General features: G+C 31.2%; 8 non-coding genes across 8 annotated transcripts; all 8 read left to right on the top strand.

The window, feature by feature from the left end:
* The first annotated feature begins 1,826 nt into the window (after positions 1-1,826).
* TRNAL-UAG (transfer RNA leucine (anticodon UAG)) lies at positions 1,827-1,906 on the top strand. Its single transcript has one exon. It is a non-coding gene; the product is annotated as a tRNA-Leu (tRNA).
* Positions 1,907-4,492: 2,586 nt separating this feature from the next.
* Positions 4,493-4,572, top strand: TRNAL-UAG (transfer RNA leucine (anticodon UAG)). The gene has a single exon. It is a non-coding gene; the product is annotated as a tRNA-Leu (tRNA).
* A 1,312-nt stretch (positions 4,573-5,884) lies between these two features.
* On the top strand, positions 5,885-5,964 carry TRNAL-UAG (transfer RNA leucine (anticodon UAG)). Its single transcript has one exon. It is a non-coding gene; the product is annotated as a tRNA-Leu (tRNA).
* Positions 5,965-7,290: 1,326 nt separating this feature from the next.
* Positions 7,291-7,370, top strand: TRNAL-UAG (transfer RNA leucine (anticodon UAG)). Its single transcript has one exon. It is a non-coding gene; the product is annotated as a tRNA-Leu (tRNA).
* Positions 7,371-9,998: 2,628 nt separating this feature from the next.
* TRNAL-UAG (transfer RNA leucine (anticodon UAG)) lies at positions 9,999-10,078 on the top strand. Its single transcript has one exon. It is a non-coding gene; the product is annotated as a tRNA-Leu (tRNA).
* Positions 10,079-11,404: 1,326 nt separating this feature from the next.
* Positions 11,405-11,484, top strand: TRNAL-UAG (transfer RNA leucine (anticodon UAG)). Its single transcript has one exon. It is a non-coding gene; the product is annotated as a tRNA-Leu (tRNA).
* Positions 11,485-12,810: 1,326 nt separating this feature from the next.
* Positions 12,811-12,890, top strand: TRNAL-UAG (transfer RNA leucine (anticodon UAG)). Its single transcript has one exon. It is a non-coding gene; the product is annotated as a tRNA-Leu (tRNA).
* Positions 12,891-14,216: 1,326 nt separating this feature from the next.
* On the top strand, positions 14,217-14,296 carry TRNAL-UAG (transfer RNA leucine (anticodon UAG)). The gene has a single exon. It is a non-coding gene; the product is annotated as a tRNA-Leu (tRNA).
* The last annotated feature ends 711 nt before the right edge of the window (positions 14,297-15,007 follow it).

The following is a 15,007-nucleotide window of genomic DNA, read 5'->3' as shown; positions in this document are numbered from 1 at the left end:
ATATCTACATACTCCTTAATTAAGTATGATTTTAAAATGCATTATCATGCTTAAATAAATGAATATGCGATATTGAGCTTATTTGTTAATACTAAGTACACTCGGGCATCAAGAAACATAATATTGAATTATACAAGGGAGGTACGAATTATGTCTTGTGTTAGGTATACATATAAGGGCAAAAGAATAATTATACATATGATCATTATCATATAAAGGTTATATGAGATCACATGAAATTATCGTTAATTGGAAAGCAATGATGTCTGGCTAGACACCCTCTCTCTATTTATAATATTAAGTAAATTATTTAACATTATTGTCAATGTTACGAGAACGTAAAAGGTCGCACACATAAGGATAAATAAACGAGAGATAAAATAAATTAATAAGATACATTTATGATTTTTTGGTACATTGTTACGATACACTAATGTTAATTAGGAAAATACTGCCCACGGGAAGCTAGCATAGGGTGAGTATTGTACACGTGTTTAATTTTAACAAAATCTTTCAGCATTGAGACAGTTTGGCCGAGTGGTCTAAGGCGCCAGATTTAGGCTCTGGTCCGAAAGGGCGTGGGTTACTGTATTAAATAGACTAGGTTGGGAAAGTTTTCTTAATATTGATTCACTTTAGTTATAAATAAAAATTTGGTTCACCAAACCATTTATTTGGGTCGATATGATTTTATAAAACTATACCGGTTCAATTTGTTTCTTTTGAATCCTTCTTATGCTATAATAATTCGATTCAATTCAAAATTTTGACATAATTAACTATGAACAATCTTAGTTGTGGTCATTACCGTCCTGGTTCTCGATCTCATAAGATGACTTTCACACACGTTTGTTGCTTGGACTTATAAAGTAATTAGTTTTTTATAGTATTTAATTGGTTTCATGGAACATTAAGTGTGACTTAAATGTGAGACATCATTAAATATAAAGATATCACTCTAAAAGTATCTATATGTAAGTCTTACAATTGAATATAGCAACGCCAATGCATAGAGAATGTTATAAGTAATATTTATATTGGAATGACCCGCGATAAGAATACTACATAGTTTGTTATGTAAGTCTTATAAGTTATTTTTATAATCACAGTGGTGAATGCTACCATTTGACTGGAAACCATTAACTCCATACAAAAGGTCATTGAGGGGTTAATCATTTTAGTAGCGTCAAACATTGTTTGTCATAAGACGATTATAAAGTCAGTTAACTAGGTATTCAATGCGTCATGTGGATGGACATGAGCGGCCTGGAAGGATTTTTCTCATTCTACATATGCATGAGTAATATCTACATACTCCTTAATTAAGTATGATTTTAAAATGCATTATCATGCTGAAATAAATGAATATGCGATATTGAGCTTATTTGTTAATACTAAGTACACTCGGGCATCAAGAAACATAATATTGAATTATACAAGGGAGGTACGAATTATGTCTTGTGTTAGGTATACATATAAGGGCAAAAGAATAATTATACATATGATCATTATCATATAAAGGTTATATGAGATCACATGAAATTATCGTTAATTGGAAAGCAATGATGTCTGGCTAGACACCCTCTCTCTATTTATAATATTAAGTAAATTATTTAACATTATTGTCAATGTTACGAGAACGTAAAAGGTCGCACACATAAGGATAAATAAACGAGAGATAAAATAAATTAATAAGATACATTTATGATTTTTTGGTACATTGTTACGATACACTAATGTTAATTAGGAAAATACTGCCCACGGGAAGCTAGCATAGGGTGAGTATTGTACACGTGTTTAATTTTAACAAAATCTTTCAACATTGAGACAGTTTGGCCGAGTGGTCTAAGGCGCCAGATTTAGGCTCTGGTCCGAAAGGGCGTGGGTTCAAATCCCACAGCTGTCAACTTTTGGTCCGAAAGTTCACCCGTATGACTTAACTGGATTTACTGTATTAAATAGACTAGGTTGGGAAAGTTTTCTTAATATTGATTCACTTTAGTTATAAATAAAAATTTGGTTCACCAAACCATTTATTTGGGTCGATATGATTTTATAAAACTATACCGGTTCAATTTGTTTCTTTTGAATCCTTCTTATGCTATAATAATTCGATTCAATTCAAAATTTTGACATGATTAACTATGAACAATCTTAGTTGTGGTCATTACCGTCCTGGTTCTCGATCTCATAAGATGACTTTCACACACGTTTGTTGCTTGGACTTATAAAGTAATTAGTTTTTTATAGTATTTAATTGGTTTCATGGAACATTAAGTGTGACTTAAATGTGAGACATCATTAAATATAAAGATATCACTCTAAAAGTATCTATATGTAAGTCTTACAATCGAATATAGCAACGCCAATGCATAGAGAATGTTATAAGTAATATTTATATTGGAATGACCCGCGATAAGAATACTACATAGTTTGTTATGTAAGTCTCATAAGTTATTTTTATAATCACAGTGGTGTATGCTACCATTTGACTGGAAACCATTAACTCCATACAAAAGGTCATTGAGGAGTTAATCATTTTAGTAGCGTCAAACATTGTTTGTCATAAGACGATTATAAAGTCAGTTAACTAGGTATTCAATGCGTCATGTGGATGGACATGAGCGGCCTGGAAGGATTTTTCTCATTCTACATATGCATGAGTAATATCTACATACTCCTTAATTAAGTATGATTTTAAAATGCATTATCATGCTGAAATAAATGAATATGCGATATTGAGCTTATTTGTTAATACTAAGTACACTCGGGCATCAAGAAACATAATATTGAATTATACAAGGGAGGTACGAATTATGTCTTGTGTTAGGTATACATATAAGGGCAAAAGAATAATTATACATATGATCATTATCATATAAAGGTTATATGAGATCACATGAAATTATCGTTAATTGGAAAGCAATGATGTCTGGCTAGACACCCTCTCTCTATTTATAATATTAAGTAAATTATTTAACATTATTGTCAATGTTACGAGAACGTAAAAGGTCGCACACATAAGGATAAATAAACGAGAGATAAAATAAATTAATAAGATACATTTATGATTTTTTGGTACATTGTTACGATACACTAATGTTAATTAGGAAAATACTGCCCACGGGAAGCTAGCATAGGGTGAGTATTGTACACGTGTTTAAATTTAACAAAATCTTTCAACATTGAGACAGTTTGGCCGAGTGGTCTAAGGCGCCAGATTTAGGCTCTGGTCCGAAAGGGCGTGGGTTACTGTATTAAATAGACTAGGTTGGGAAAGTTTTCTTAATATTGATTCACTTTAGTTATAAATAAAAATTTGGTTCACCAAACCATTTATTTGGGTCGATATGATTTTATAAAACTATACCGGTTCAATTTGTTTCTTTTGAATCCTTCTTATGCTATAATAATTCGATTCAATTCAAAATTTTGACATAATTAACTATGAACAATCTTAGTTGTGGTCATTACCGTCCTGGTTCTCGATCTCATAAGATGACTTTCACACACGTTTGTTGCTTGGACTTATAAAGTAATTAGTTTTTTATAGTATTTAATTGGTTTCATGGAACATTAAGTGTGACTTAAATGTGAGACATCATTAAATATAAAGATATCACTCTAAAAGTATCTATATGTAAGTCTTACAATCGAATATAGCAACGCCAATGCATAGAGAATGTTATAAGTAATATTTATATTGGAATGACCCGCGATAAGAATACTACATAGTTTGTTATGTAAGTCTCATAAGTTATTTTTATAATCACAGTGGTGTATGCTACCATTTGACTGGAAACCATTAACTCCATACAAAAGGTCATTGAGGAGTTAATCATTTTAGTAGCGTCAAACATTGTTTGTCATAAGACGATTATAAAGTCAGTTAACTAGGTATTCAATGCGTCATGTGGATGGACATGAGCGGCCTGGAAGGATTTTTCTCATTCTACATATGCATGAGTAATATCTACATACTCCTTAATTAAGTATGATTTTAAAATGCATTATCATGCTGAAATAAATGAATATGCGATATTGAGCTTATTTGTTAATACTAAGTACACTCGGGCATCAAGAAACATAATATTGAATTATACAAGGGAGGTACGAATTATGTCTTGTGTTAGGTATACATATAAGGGCAAAAGAATAATTATACATATGATCATTATCATATAAAGGTTATATGAGATCACATGAAATTATCGTTAATTGGAAAGCAATGATGTCTGGCTAGACACCCTCTCTCTATTTATAATATTAAGTAAATTATTTAACATTATTGTCAATGTTACGAGAACGTAAAAGGTCGCACACATAAGGATAAATAAACGAGAGATAAAATAAATTAATAAGATACATTTATGATTTTTTGGTACATTGTTACGATACACTAATGTTAATTAGGAAAATACTGCCCACGGGAAGCTAGCATAGGGTGAGTATTGTACACGTGTTTAAATTTAACAAAATCTTTCAACATTGAGACAGTTTGGCCGAGTGGTCTAAGGCGCCAGATTTAGGCTCTGGTCCGAAAGGGCGTGGGTTCAAATCCCACAGCTGTCAACTTTTGCTTGTTTCTGTCATTTCGTTCCAAATTATCAGTTCACCCAATGTATGACTTAACTGTTTGATTTACTGTATTAAATAGACTAGGTTGGGAAAGTTTTCTTAATATTGATTCACTTTAGTTATAAATAAAAATTTGGTTCACCAAACCATTTATTTGGGTCGATATGATTTTATAAAACTATACCGGTTCAATTTGTTTCTTTTGAATCCTTCTTATGCTATAATAATTCGATTCAATTCAAAATTTTGACATAATTAACTATGAACAATCTTAGTTGTGGTCATTACCGTCCTGGTTCTCGATCTCATAAGATGACTTTCACACACGTTTGTTGCTTGGACTTATAAAGTAATTAGTTTTTTATAGTATTTAATTGGTTTCATGGAACATTAAGTGTGACTTAAATGTGAGACATCATTAAATATAAAGATATCACTCTAAAAGTATCTATATGTAAGTCTTACAATCGAATATAGCAACGCCAATGCATAGAGAATGTTATAAGTAATATTTATATTGGAATGACCCGCGATAAGAATACTACATAGTTTGTTATGTAAGTCTCATAAGTTATTTTTATAATCACAGTGGTGTATGCTACCATTTGACTGGAAACCATTAACTCCATACAAAAGGTCATTGAGGAGTTAATCATTTTAGTAGCGTCAAACATTGTTTGTCATAAGACGATTATAAAGTCAGTTAACTAGGTATTCAATGCGTCATGTGGATGGACATGAGCGGCCTGGAAGGATTTTTCTCATTCTACATATGCATGAGTAATATCTACATACTCCTTAATTAAGTATGATTTTAAAATGCATTATCATGCTGAAATAAATGAATATGCGATATTGAGCTTATTTGTTAATACTAAGTACACTCGGGCATCAAGAAACATAATATTGAATTATACAAGGGAGGTACGAATTATGTCTTGTGTTAGGTATACATATAAGGGCAAAAGAATAATTATACATATGATCATTATCATATAAAGGTTATATGAGATCACATGAAATTATCGTTAATTGGAAAGCAATGATGTCTGGCTAGACACCCTCTCTCTATTTATAATATTAAGTAAATTATTTAACATTATTGTCAATGTTACGAGAACGTAAAAGGTCGCACACATAAGGATAAATAAACGAGAGATAAAATAAATTAATAAGATACATTTATGATTTTTTGGTACATTGTTACGATACACTAATGTTAATTAGGAAAATACTGCCCACGGGAAGCTAGCATAGGGTGAGTATTGTACACGTGTTTAAATTTAACAAAATCTTTCAACATTGAGACAGTTTGGCCGAGTGGTCTAAGGCGCCAGATTTAGGCTCTGGTCCGAAAGGGCGTGGGTTCAAATCCCACAGCTGTCAACTTTTGCTTGTTTCTGTCATTTCGTTCCAAATTATCAGTTCACCCAAAATTTAAATAAAAATGTATGACTTAACTGTTTGATTTACTGTATTAAATAGACTAGGTTGGGAAAGTTTTCTTAATATTGATTCACTTTAGTTATAAATAAAAATTTGGTTCACCAAACCATTTATTTGGGTCGATATGATTTTATAAAACTATACCGGTTCAATTTGTTTCTTTTGAATCCTTCTTATGCTATAATAATTCGATTCAATTCAAAATTTTGACATGATTAACTATGAACAATCTTAGTTGTGGTCATTACCGTCCTGGTTCTCGATCTCATAAGATGACTTTCACACACGTTTGTTGCTTGGACTTATAAAGTAATTAGTTTTTTATAGTATTTAATTGGTTTCATGGAACATTAAGTGTGACTTAAATGTGAGACATCATTAAATATAAAGATATCACTCTAAAAGTATCTATATGTAAGTCTTACAATCGAATATAGCAACGCCAATGCATAGAGAATGTTATAAGTAATATTTATATTGGAATGACCCGCGATAAGAATACTACATAGTTTGTTATGTAAGTCTCATAAGTTATTTTTATAATCACAGTGGTGTATGCTACCATTTGACTGGAAACCATTAACTCCATACAAAAGGTCATTGAGGAGTTAATCATTTTAGTAGCGTCAAACATTGTTTGTCATAAGACGATTATAAAGTCAGTTAACTAGGTATTCAATGCGTCATGTGGATGGACATGAGCGGCCTGGAAGGATTTTTCTCATTCTACATATGCATGAGTAATATCTACATACTCCTTAATTAAGTATGATTTTAAAATGCATTATCATGCTGAAATAAATGAATATGCGATATTGAGCTTATTTGTTAATACTAAGTACACTCGGGCATCAAGAAACATAATATTGAATTATACAAGGGAGGTACGAATTATGTCTTGTGTTAGGTATACATATAAGGGCAAAAGAATAATTATACATATGATCATTATCATATAAAGGTTATATGAGATCACATGAAATTATCGTTAATTGGAAAGCAATGATGTCTGGCTAGACACCCTCTCTCTATTTATAATATTAAGTAAATTATTTAACATTATTGTCAATGTTACGAGAACGTAAAAGGTCGCACACATAAGGATAAATAAACGAGAGATAAAATAAATTAATAAGATACATTTATGATTTTTTGGTACATTGTTACGATACACTAATGTTAATTAGGAAAATACTGCCCACGGGAAGCTAGCATAGGGTGAGTATTGTACACGTGTTTAAATTTAACAAAATCTTTCAACATTGAGACAGTTTGGCCGAGTGGTCTAAGGCGCCAGATTTAGGCTCTGGTCCGAAAGGGCGTGGGTTCAAATCCCACAGCTGTCAACTTTTGCTTGTTTCTGTCATTTCGTTCCAAATTATCAGTTCACCCAAAATTTAAATAAAAATGTATGACTTAACTGTTTGATTTACTGTATTAAATAGACTAGGTTGGGAAAGTTTTCTTAATATTGATTCACTTTAGTTATAAATAAAAATTTGGTTCACCAAACCATTTATTTGGGTCGATATGATTTTATAAAACTATACCGGTTCAATTTGTTTCTTTTGAATCCTTCTTATGCTATAATAATTCGATTCAATTCAAAATTTTGACATAATTAACTATGAACAATCTTAGTTGTGGTCATTACCGTCCTGGTTCTCGATCTCATAAGATGACTTTCACACACGTTTGTTGCTTGGACTTATAAAGTAATTAGTTTTTTATAGTATTTAATTGGTTTCATGGAACATTAAGTGTGACTTAAATGTGAGACATCATTAAATATAAAGATATCACTCTAAAAGTATCTATATGTAAGTCTTACAATCGAATATAGCAACGCCAATGCATAGAGAATGTTATAAGTAATATTTATATTGGAATGACCCGCGATAAGAATACTACATAGTTTGTTATGTAAGTCTCATAAGTTATTTTTATAATCACAGTGGTGTATGCTACCATTTGACTGGAAACCATTAACTCCATACAAAAGGTCATTGAGGAGTTAATCATTTTAGTAGCGTCAAACATTGTTTGTCATAAGACGATTATAAAGTCAGTTAACTAGGTATTCAATGCGTCATGTGGATGGACATGAGCGGCCTGGAAGGATTTTTCTCATTCTACATATGCATGAGTAATATCTACATACTCCTTAATTAAGTATGATTTTAAAATGCATTATCATGCTGAAATAAATGAATATGCGATATTGAGCTTATTTGTTAATACTAAGTACACTCGGGCATCAAGAAACATAATATTGAATTATACAAGGGAGGTACGAATTATGTCTTGTGTTAGGTATACATATAAGGGCAAAAGAATAATTATACATATGATCATTATCATATAAAGGTTATATGAGATCACATGAAATTATCGTTAATTGGAAAGCAATGATGTCTGGCTAGACACCCTCTCTCTATTTATAATATTAAGTAAATTATTTAACATTATTGTCAATGTTACGAGAACGTAAAAGGTCGCACACATAAGGATAAATAAACGAGAGATAAAATAAATTAATAAGATACATTTATGATTTTTTGGTACATTGTTACGATACACTAATGTTAATTAGGAAAATACTGCCCACGGGAAGCTAGCATAGGGTGAGTATTGTACACGTGTTTAATTTAACAAAATCTTTCAACATTGAGACAGTTTGGCCGAGTGGTCTAAGGCGCCAGATTTAGGCTCTGGTCCGAAAGGGCGTGGGTTACTGTATTAAATAGACTAGGTTGGGAAAATTTTCTTAATATTGATTCACTTTAGTTATAAATAAAAATTTGGTTCACCAAACCATTTATTTGGGTCGATATGATTTTATAAAACTATACCGGTTCAATTTGTTTCTTTTGAATCCTTCTTATGCTATAATAATTCGATTCAATTCAAAATTTTGACATGATTAACTATGAACAATCTTAGTTGTGGTCATTACCGTCCTGGTTCTCGATCTCATAAGATGACTTTCACACACGTTTGTTGCTTGGACTTATAAAGTAATTAGTTTTTTATAGTATTTAATTGGTTTCATGGAACATTAAGTGTGACTTAAATGTGAGACATCATTAAATATAAAGATATCACTCTAAAAGTATCTATATGTAAGTCTTACAATCGAATATAGCAACGCCAATGCATAGAGAATGTTATAAGTAATATTTATATTGGAATGACCCGCGATAAGAATACTACATAGTTTGTTATGTAAGTCTCATAAGTTATTTTTATAATCACAGTGGTGTATGCTACCATTTGACTGGAAACCATTAACTCCATACAAAAGGTCATTGAGGAGTTAATCATTTTAGTAGCGTCAAACATTGTTTGTCATAAGACGATTATAAAGTCAGTTAACTAGGTATTCAATGCGTCATGTGGATGGACATGAGCGGCCTGGAAGGATTTTTCTCATTCTACATATGCATGAGTAATATCTACATACTCCTTAATTAAGTATGATTTTAAAATGCATTATCATGCTGAAATAAATGAATATGCGATATTGAGCTTATTTGTTAATACTAAGTACACTCGGGCATCAAGAAACATAATATTGAATTATACAAGGGAGGTACGAATTATGTCTTGTGTTAGGTATACATATAAGGGCAAAAGAATAATTATACATATGATCATTATCATATAAAGGTTATATGAGATCACATGAAATTATCGTTAATTGGAAAGCAATGATGTCTGGCTAGACACCCTCTCTCTATTTATAATATTAAGTAAATTATTTAACATTTTTGTCAATGTTACGAGAACGTAAAAGGTCGCACACATAAGGATAAATAAACGAGAGATAAAATAAATTAATAAGATACATTTATGATTTTTTGGTACATTGTTACGATACACTAATGTTAATTAGGAAAATACTGCCCACGGGAAGCTAGCATAGGGTGAGTATTGTACACGTGTTTAAATTTAACAAAATCTTTCAACATTGAGACAGTTTGGCCGAGTGGTCTAAGGCGCCAGATTTAGGCTCTGGTCCGAAAGGGCGTGGGTTCAAATCCCACAGCTGTCAACTTTTGCTTGTTTCTGTCATTTCGTTCCAAATTATCAGTTCACCCAAAATTTAAATAAAAATGTATGACTTAACTGTTTGATTTACTGTATTAAATAGACTAGGTTGGGAAAGTTTTCTTAATATTGATTCACTTTAGTTATAAATAAAAATTTGGTTCACCAAACCATTTATTTGGGTCGATATGATTTTATAAAACTATACCGGTTCAATTTGTTTCTTTTGAATCCTTCTTATGCTATAATAATTCGATTCAATTCAAAATTTTGACATAATTAACTATGAACAATCTTAGTTGTGGTCATTACCGTCCTGGTTCTCGATCTCATAAGATGACTTTCACACACGTTTGTTGCTTGGACTTATAAAGTAATTAGTTTTTTATAGTATTTAATTGGTTTCATGGAACATTAAGTGTGACTTAAATGTGAGACATCATTAAATATAAAGATATCACTCTAAAAGTATCTATATGTAAGTCTTACAATCGAATATAGCAACGCCAATGCATAGAGAATGTTATAAGTAATATTTATATTGGAATGACCCGCGATAAGAATACTACATAGTTTGTTATGTAAGTCTCATAAGTTATTTTTATAATCACAGTGGTGTATGCTACCATTTGACTGGAAACCATTAACTCCATACAAAAGGTCATTGAGGAGTTAATCATTTTAGTAGCGTCAAACATTGTTTGTCATAAGACGATTATAAAGTCAGTTAACTAGGTATTCAATGCGTCATGTGGATGGACATGAGCGGCCTGGAAGGATTTTTCTCATTCTACATATGCATGAGTAATATCTACATACTCCTTAATTAAGTATGATTTTAAAATGCATTATCATGCTGAAATAAATGAATATGCGATATTGAGCTTATTTGTTAATACTAAGTACACTCGGGCATCAAGAAACATAATATTGAATTATACAAGGGAGGTACGAATTATGTCTTGTGTTAGGTATACATATAAGGGCAAAAGAATAATTATACATATGATCATTATCATATAAAGGTTATATGAGATCACATGAAATTATCGTTAATTGGAAAGCAATGATGTCTGGCTAGACACCCTCTCTCTATTTATAATATTAAGTAAATTATTTAACATTATTGTCAATGTTACGAGAACGTAAAAGGTCGCACACATAAGGATAAATAAACGAGAGATAAAATAAATTAATAAGATACATTTATGATTTTTTGGTACATTGTTACGATACACTAATGTTAATTAGGAAAATACTGCCCACGGGAAGCTAGCATAGGGTGAGTATTGTACACGTGTTTAATTTTAACAAAATCTTTCAACATTGAGACAGTTTGGCCGAGTGGTCTAAGGCGCCAGATTTAGGCTCTGGTCCGAAAGGGCGTGGGTTCAAATCCCACAGCTGTCAACTTTTGCTTGTTTCTGTCATTTCGTTCCAAATTATCAGTTCACCCAAAATTTAAATAAAAATGTATGACTTAACTGTTTGATTTACTGTATTAAATAGACTAGGTTGGGAAAATTTTCTTAATATTGATTCACTTTAGTTATAAATAAAAATTTGGTTCACCAAACCATTTATTTGGGTCGATATGATTTTATAAAACTATACCGGTTCAATTTGTTTCTTTTGAATCCTTCTTATGCTATAATAATTCGATTCAATTCAAAATTTTGACATGATTAACTATGAACAATCTTAGTTGTGGTCATTACCGTCCTGGTTCTCGATCTCATAAGATGACTTTCACACACGTTTGTTGCTTGGACTTATAAAGTAATTAGTTTTTTATAGTATTTAATTGGTTTCATGGAACATTAAGTGTGACTTAAATGTGAGACATCATTAAATATAAAGATATCACTCTAAAAGTATCTATATGTAAGTCTTACAATCGAATATAGCAACGCCAATGCATAGAGAATGTTATAAGTAATATTTATATTGGAATGACCCGCGATAAGAATACTACATAGTTTGTTATGTAAGTCTCATAAGTTATTTTTATAATCACAGTGGTGTATGCTACCATTTGACTGGAAACCATTAACTCCATACAAAAGGTCATTGAGGAGTTAATCATTTTAGTAGCGTCAAACATTGTTTGTCATAAGACGATTATAAAGTCAGTTAACTAGGTATTCAATGCGTCATGTGGATGGACATGAGCGGCCTGGAAGGATTTTTCTCATTCTACATATGCATGAGTAATATCTACATACTCCTTAATTAAGTATGATTTTAAAATGCATTATCATGCTGAAATAAATGAATATGCGATATTGAGCTTATTTGTTAATACTAAGTACACTCGGGCATCAAGAAACATAATATTGAATTATACAAGGGAGGTACGAATTATGTCTTGTGTTAGGTATACATATAAGGGCAAAAGAATAATTATACATATGATCATTATCATATAAAGGTTATATGAGATCACATGAAATTATCGTTAATTGGAAAGCAATGATGTCTGGCTAGACACCCTCTCTCTATTTATAATATTAAGTAAATTATTTAACATTATTGTCAATGTTACGAGAACGTAAAAGGTCGCACACATAAGGATAAATAAACGAGAGATAAAATAAATTAATAAGATACATTTATGATTTTTTGGTACATTGTTACGATACACTAATGTTAATTAGGAAAATACTGCCCACGGGAAGCTAGCATAGGGTGAGTATTGTACACGTGTTTAATTTTAACAAAATCTTTCAACATTGAGACAGTTTGGCCGAGTGGTCTAAGGCGCCAGATTTAGGCTCTGGTCCGAAAGGGCGTGGGTTCAAATCCCACAGCTGTCAACTTTTGCTTGTTTCTGTCATTTCGTTCCAAATTATCAGTTCACCCAAAATTTAAATAAAAATGTATGACTTAACTGTTTGATTTACTGTATTAAATAGACTAGGTTGGGAAAATTTTCTTAATATTGATTCACTTTAGTTATAAATAAAAATTTGGTTCACCAAACCATTTATTTGGGTCGATATGATTTTATAAAACTATACCGGTTCAATTTGTTTCTTTTGAATCCTTCTTATGCTATAATAATTCGATTCAATTCAAAATTTTGACATGATTAACTATGAACAATCTTAGTTAAGGTCATTACCGTCCTGGTTCTCGATCTCATAAGATGACTTTCACACACGTTTGTTGCTTGGACTTATAAAGTAATTAGTTTTTTATAGTATTTAATTGGTTTCATGGAACATTAAGTGTGACTTAAATGTGAGACATCATTAAATATAAAGATATCACTCTAAAAGTATCTATATGTAAGTCTTACAATCGAATATAGCAACGCCAATGCATAGAGAATGTTATAAGTAATATTTATATTGGAATGACCCGCGATAAGAATACTACATAGTTTGTTATGTAAGTCTCATAAGTTATTTTTATAATCACAGTGGTGTATGCTACCATTTGACTGGAAACCATTAACTCCATACAAAAGGTCATTGAGGAGTTAATCATTTTAGTAGCGTCAAACATTGTTTGTCATAAGACGATTATAAAGTCAGTTAACTAGGTATTCAATGAGTCATGTGGATGGACATGAGCGGCCTGGAAGGATTTTTCTCATTCTACATATGCATGAGTAATATCTACATACTCCTTAATTAAGTATGATTTTAAAATGCATTATCATGCTGAAATAAATGAATATGCGATATTGAGCTTATTTGTTAATACTAAGTACACTCGGGCATCAAGAAACATAATATTGAATTATACAAGGGAGGTACGAATTATGTCTTGTGTTAGGTATACATATAAGGGCAAAAGAATAATTATACATATGATCATTATCATATAAAGGTTATATGAGATCACATGAAATTATCGTTAATTGGAAAGCAATGATGTCTGGCTAGACACCCTCTCTCTATTTATAATATTAAGTAAATTATTTAACATTTTTGTCAATGTTACGAGAACGTAAAAGGTCGCACACATAAGGATAAATAAACGAGAGATAAAATAAATTAATAAGATACATTTATGATTTTTTGGTACATTGTTACGATACACTAATGTTAATTAGGAAAATACTGCCCACGGGAAGCTAGCATAGGGTGAGTATTGTACACGTGTTTAAATTTAACAAAGTCTTTCAACATTGAGATAGTTTGGCCGAGTGGTCTAAGGCGCCAGATTTAGGCTCTGGTCCGAAAGGGCGTGGGTTCAAATCCCACAGCTGTCAACTTTTGCTTGTTTCTGTCATTTCGTTCCAAATTATCTGTTCACCCAAAATTTAAATAAAAATGTATGACTTAACTGTTTGATTTACTGTATTAAATAGACTAGGTTGGGAAAGTTTTCTTAATATTGATTCACTTTAGTTCTAAATAAAAATTTGGTTCACCAAACCATTTATTTGGGTCGATATGATTTTATAAAACTATACCGGTTCAATTTGTTTCTTTTGAATCCTTCTTATGCTATAATAATTCGATTCAATTCAAAATTTTGACATAATTAACTATGAACAATCTTAGTTGTGGTCATTACCGTCCTGGTTCTCGATCTCATAAGATGACTTTCACACACGTTTGTTGCTTGCACTTATAAAGTAATTAGTTTTTTATAGTATTTAATTGGTTTCATGGAACATTAAGTGTGACTTAAATGTGAGACATCATTAAATATAAAGATATCACTCTAAAAGTATCTATATGTAAGTCTTACAATCGAATATAGCAACGCCAATGCATAGAGAATGTTATAAGTAATATTTATATTGGAATGACCCGCGATAAGAATACTACATAGTTTGTTATGTAAGTCTCATAAGTTATTTTTATAATCACAGTGGTGTATGCTACCATTTGACTGGAAACCATTAACTCCATACAAAAGGTCATTGAGGAGTTAATCATTTTAGTAGCGTCAAACATTGTTTGTCATAAGACGA

The sequence above is a fragment of the Lathyrus oleraceus genome, chromosome 3 (genome assembly GCF_024323335.1).
Source record: "Lathyrus oleraceus cultivar Zhongwan6 chromosome 3, CAAS_Psat_ZW6_1.0, whole genome shotgun sequence".
Lineage (NCBI taxonomy): Eukaryota > Viridiplantae > Streptophyta > Magnoliopsida > Fabales > Fabaceae > Lathyrus > Lathyrus oleraceus.
Note: the sequence above shows the minus strand (reverse complement) of the source record. Positions and strands in the feature narration are given on the sequence as shown.